Raw genomic sequence first — 6,773 nt, forward strand, 5'->3', positions numbered from 1 at the left:
CTGTAGTGCGTTGTGCACTAGAGACAGGTCCCAAGAGGGTATAGAGGAGGGCTGGGGAGGATTTAAACTTCTAGCCCCCCTAAGGAACCTGACAATCAAGTCATGTTTCCCTAGTGACTTCCCTTCCATGGGTCGTGGTTAGCAGCAATTGCATCAACATAGATTTTAAGGGTGAAGGGAGACAGCCTTCGCTCCAACCCCTGCTGCAAAAAGGAAAGCATGACCCTGATTGGGCATCTCCGGGGGGTTTTCCAGTGAGAAGAACACCACTCGACGAACAGGTTCCACTTTCCCTTCTACTTTCCCCTCCCTTAGACGGTGCTCTCACCGAAGTGATGGTGTCAACTACATCCTGGGGTAGGACACCTAGAACCTCCGCATTTTATCCAGGGACCAGACATGAAGTTTCCATAGTTCTGGATTAGTTCCAGCGATAAGGTGTGAGTGGGCCAGTAAGGCACCACAAGTAGGACCTGCTTCTTGTCCAGCCTGACCTTGCACAGTTATGTGTAAGAAGGCTCACTGGGGGATATGCATACTTGTGCAGGCCCTCTGGCCAGCTGTGTGCCAGTGTGTCTGTGCAGAGAGTTCCCTCAGTTAGGGAGTAAAACAACTGGGAGTGAGAGGTCTCTGGAGAGGCAAACAGGTCTACCTGAGTGAAATATCTCCAAATCAGCTAGACAGTTCTTCTAGGGTACAGTTAAGTAAGGGCTGTAAAACCCCATCTTTATTTTGCCTGGAGGGACCGGCTCTATTGCGTACTTCGCCAGAAGGACTGCGATCTCTGCATGCAAGACAGCAGCTTCTGCAGCCTTCACAGAAGTAAAGTGGAAGCCCCTGAACTTGGACCCCCGGGCAAACCATATCGCATAGCCGAATCAGATGGACTGAAGAAGCCAATGAGACGGACTGGGCAGCACTAGCCAGACTCCCACTGGCCCGTCCATAATTTCCCATACCCTCTGGGGACCCAGAGATAGAAGAAATTGATCTTTTACCAAGGTTTTGGGTAACACTGACTATGAAGTCAGTGGTGGGGAAAAATGTAACAAAAGATTCTCCACCACGGCCTTTCCTACAGGGTAGGCAGTGGTGTGTTCTCCATCTCCCGAAAGAGCAGCTTCCTCCATCTCTGGGTCGCAGGGGCATTTAGAAACGAAGTCTTGTCAGTCTCTCTCATGTCAGCCAGACACAGCAAGAGATGGCGCTCCTGGACCACCATCTTGCTCCGAAGGATACAAGTGGGAACCCATGGGAGTGTTCAGCCCATTCCTTGGCCAACTCCACTGAATGCGAAGTGTCTGCAGAAGGAGGAGCCCTTGGAGGTTGGTTCCTCGGAGGGGAATTCCTCACCGTCACCATAAGACCAACCAGGTCACTACCAACTGAAAGGGAAGACTAGTTACCCAAGCGGCTCATTAGTGCCACATACCTGTCCTTCCACATGCAGAGATGACTGGATGTATGAAGAAGCTTTGAGGTGTTTTACTAAGACCTGAACAACTGCCGATTAAATATAAATACAGAGGAGGCCTGAACATTACTGTGACAGGATTTCATTACCTTGTGATAAAGGATTGTAGTCGGCCCATGCTGCCCATAATAAGTTCACAGTCACACATAAAAAAGGCCATCTTAGACCATCCACAGTTTTAATGTAACTAAAAGTTAAAAGTTAATTAGGGCCAATGTGATTGAAGGAATACATATAGACGGTATTACGTGATGATACCTTTAACATATAAATAATAAAACAACAAATAAATCCATGATTGCACCTCAAGAATAAACTGAAGGTTCAACAGTGGATTCACAATACTGTGACAAGAAATTACACACTCATGTAATCAAGAAGTTATTTACAGAATACAAGGATTGACTAAATCAATCTCCAGAGATGATTGCTCCAGAGAAAAATAAGAAAACCATCAACATTAAAATTACATAATATTGGTCAAAGCCTGCATCACTCATTTTGTTTTTCTATAGACTACTCCATATAAAACACACACACACACACACACACACACACACACACACACACACACACACACACACACACACACACACACACACACACAGAATGATAATGCATTCTTATTGAGAATTCTTTTACCATTCTTACACAACAAAACATAATTTTTACGAAGCCAGTAAACAGTTTTGCGTTTGTGGAAATTCTCAAGAGGTTTTTGAACATAGACATAAGAGGGAAACAAGCTTGGAGACTGAAGCTTTTTACAATTTGGTTTCCCTTATAGTTAATAGGCAGGGCTGCTACTCTGGAATTCAGAGTCCTCACAAAAATGCACTTTATAAAGTATAAAAGCCAATCTCTCTCTTTTTTTGTACACTTCTGGGAACTAGGACAACAAATGCCAAAAAAGTATTATTGGAAAGTGCAGCCTTCAAGGCACATCAGAACACTGGTCACTGTTCAGGTCAGAACACTGATTGCTTATCAGTGTGGCACTACAGTTCAAAGACTTCTTGCATTAACATTCATAATGAGGTTGTTAATGTCTGATGCGGAATACACACATAACAGCTCTGTGATCTTTGTTCTGACGCAATTATGTGATGATTTGACTTAATGCTACAAATATGGCACTTCCACCTTGAGTAAGAGAGGAGACTGAATGATAGTATATGAGATTTCAATAGCTGGATACAAATGTATGCTGGAAAACACGTAACTGATTCCATAAAGTGCACAATTGCAGTGGCGTAAACATTTCCTCCATCTGCACTCAGGTAACCCCAGACCTTTTCTCTGATCAAACATCACTCCTCTCTCTCTCTCAGTCTCTCTTTCTTTCTTTCTTTCTTTCTTTCCACCACCACAGCTCTCAGTGTGACGCATCTCTTGCTGCTCACAGCCTTGAGACTGAATAGAATCATTCTGCTTCACTCCGTTTCTTTCATCCATACCTGAGGAGGAGGATCACTCCGGAAGATCACATAATGAGCATTTCTCAATTTGTTAATATGACTTTATCTATCAGAACACCACCATGGTCATTTTGATTGGAAACTTCAGGCAGGACATTCGCAGTAGATACTTCACAATAAAATTGCTATTATGGGACGACACATCTGGTTGTATATGTTAGAACATCATAATATTATTATACCCATACACGGCTGTGTTGAGCTTGGACCTCAGAAAACACAGTGGACCAACACCAGCAGATGACATGGCACCGCAAACCATCACTGACTGTGAAAACTTTACACTGGACCTCAAGCTACATGGATTGTGTGCCTCCCATCTTTTTCTCCAGACTCTGGGACCCTGATTTCCAAAGGAAATGCAAAATTTACTTTCATCAGAGAACATAACTTTGGACCACTCAGCAGCAGGCCAGTCCTTTTTGAAGCGAGACGCTTCTGACGCTGTCTGTTGTTCAAGAGTGGATTGACACAATGAATGTGACAGCTGAAACCCATGTCTGTGCGTAGTGGTTCTTGAAGCACTGACTCCAGCTGCAGTCGACTCTTTGTGAATCTCCCCCACATTTTTGAATGGGTTTTGTTTCACAATCCTCTCCAGGGTGCAGTTATCCCTATTGCTTGTACACCTTTTTCTACCACATCTTTTCCTTCCCCTCACCTCTCTATTATTGTGCTTGGACACAGAGCTCTGTGAACAGCCAGCCCTTTTTTGCAATGACCTTTTGTGTCTTGCCCTCCTTGTGCATGGTGTCAATGGTCATCTTTTGGACAACTGTCAAGTCAGCAGTCTTCCCCATGATTGTGTAGCATACAGAACTAGACTGAGAGACCATTTAAAGGCCTTTGCAGGTGTTTTGAGTTAATTAGCTGATTAGAGTGTGGCACCAAGTGTCTTCAATATTGAACCTTTTCACAATATTCTAATTTTCTGAGATCCACATTTTGGAGAAATTGTAAAAATTAAGGTAAAAATTGATAGCCTGAATGCACTGTGAGTCGCTTTGGATAAAAGCGTCTGCTAAATGCATAAATTTAATTTATGCATTTTTACTCTAAAACCAAAAATTACAAAATATTTTACTGGTTATTTTATTTGTATTATCCTCAATACTCATTGCTTATGTTGAGCACTGAATTGTTCATGTACAGACCCAATGCGGTCATCACTGTGAGTGCAGTTTTTTTTTCCTGATGTTACATTAATTTTTTACAACTATTCCTGCTCTCCCTCTAGCTGTGGAGAGTGTCAGGTGAAAAGACAGCAGACAGCTGGAGAACAAAAGCACATCCCTCCATCACACAGGAATATGATAGAGCATTGCTTGATTAAACCAGATCATGTTTCACAAACAAGGCAAAGTTTAAAAGAAACAGATTTGTCAAGGACTCTCTCTCTCGCTCTCTCTCTCACACACACACACATAAATAAACATGTACACACACTTCACCAGTTTTCATGCTGATCAACATGTGATGCACATACTGTGATGCATGTATGATCACGCATCTGTTGTGGTCTTACAACACACACACAAACACAAGACATTGATTATCTAGAAGAACACGACTCCATACTCTCCACGACTCGCTGTCACAGGTGTTCTTTTATTTTACTGTAAAGACATCACACATGGCCCTTGTTTTTACACACACTCTCTCACTCACACACACACACACACACACACACACACGAAGTCAAACATCTCCCTCAGGAAATCTCTAAAAATGTTTGTTGCAGTTGATGCATTAGCATTTTAGGCTCATAAATGACTTTCCGTAAACAATATTTTCATTTCTCGTCATTTCAATCGATCGATAAATCTTTCCATCTCCATTTTCACTCCCTCTGCCTCCTGTTCTTTGCCCAAGGCCTTTTGTCTTTGTACAAAATTGTCATGGTTTGTCTTATTAGTCACCCCAAAGAGGAAAAAAAAAAAAGCAGGAGAATAATTAAAAGGAACACATGGAGGACAAACAAACAAACAAACTGAGCCACAGCTGGTAAAGTTGTGTTTAATTTATTGAGGAAAGGAACATAAACCAAAAGAATCTCAGTCAGGATTCCAGTTCCTTTTTGAAATCTTTTTGGTTCTGCGATGATAAAGTGCACTTACAGTTATCACACTTTCCATTTGAGTTTGAGTCCTGGTATTTCTCTCTCAGACACACAAACACAAACATTGTACATTTTTCTGGACCTAAAAAATACACACATTAAAAGGAGACAAAACAGACAGGTGTGTTTTTGCATACAAGGTGTGTAACTGTGAAAAGTGACAGTATAATAGGTGGATCTTAACATATCCAGATGTTCATGTGTGTGGGGATTCATTCCACAGTTTTAAGCAGTACTTTTAGGTTAGGCTACTCTTCTAACAAACTTCAAAATGATCCAGGTCACCATAAGAGACCTGACTGAAATCAGACCATCTCTGACAAACACTCATCAGCTTATATTTCTTCATTTTTATCCATGACTTCCCTATACGAATAACAGGTCAATTTGAATAGAATCTTCTAGTTTTTAAAAAATATAATTTATTTCTGACCCAGTATATCTACATAATATTTATGTACAGTTTCATGACAGAAATATCTATTTCATTTTCCAGTTTGAAGGAATGTGTGTTTCCCGTTACAATTTTGGCACATTTCTGTTGATTTTGATCATTAATAAACCAGCCAAAAGAACAGGCATGGAAGAGATATGTGGTTTTAGTACCAATAAAACATATTCAAACAACCAAATATGCTCCTCTTTTTGAAAAACAACACTTTGCTGGCGTCACTGGGAAACTACAAATGAAAGAACAGTCAAAATAATCAGTCAGCATTTGTCAAGGCTCAGGGAACAACAGGACAAACACAAACACTGCATAGTCAATCTCACACAGTTGTTACACAGTGTTCATACATCTATATTGCATGTAGAGTGGCTTTAATATATAATTAAACAATCTTATTTGAGGAGTGTGAAAATGCAGATCACAGACCTAGAATGAATGAATATTATAAATCCTTTTCACCAGTTTTTTTTCCTTCTAATCATTTACTCTATTGTTACAATGAATGTGATGTGAACAGACAAAAAAGGCAAATAAATCATGTTTTTCAGTTGTGAGCTACTTTTCCTTAAGAGTATGATGATTTCTGAGGGAATAAAATGGTAAATTATACATTTGCCTAAAATTAAAACAAAAAAAGCTATACACTAAATAAATGGGAGTACCGATCAGTTGTTAGGGTTTCTATAAGCTTAGTTTATTATAAAAAAAAATAATGTGTAGCAATGTTGGTGTAAAATGAGTGTGGAATGTTCATCTTGTCCCTGTATTGCACCTTGTTTTCCTTCGGTGACCATTTCAAGTCAATCTCTCCCATTTATGTACAAAATTAAATGTCAGGATTATCAGTATGTTTCTGTATCGCCTTCTATAAAGTTCCCCATTTACCTGACTCTACAACATATATTACATAGTAAAAGCCCTCCCAGATAAATGCCACTTATTATAACAGCAACAACCTATCAGATACTTCAATAAAACCTAAACTTTACTGACAGCATTGAAGCAATCTCAAGACTGGTGCATCTCAAGTTTCTCCTACCACTGATCTCACATCTGTGTCCAAAAAGGAATAGTTCACCCAAAAAATGAAAATGTTCTCATCCTCAGAACTTCTAAGATGTAGATGAGTTTGTTTCTTCATCAGAACAGATTTTCAGCATTAGATCACTTGTTCACCAGTGGATCCTCTGCAGTGAATGGGGGCCGTCAGAATGAGTCTAAACAGCTGATAAAAACATCACAATAACCCTC

The sequence above is a fragment of the Carassius carassius genome, chromosome 18, assembly GCF_963082965.1.
Source record: "Carassius carassius chromosome 18, fCarCar2.1, whole genome shotgun sequence".
Classification (NCBI taxonomy): domain Eukaryota; kingdom Metazoa; phylum Chordata; class Actinopteri; order Cypriniformes; family Cyprinidae; genus Carassius; species Carassius carassius.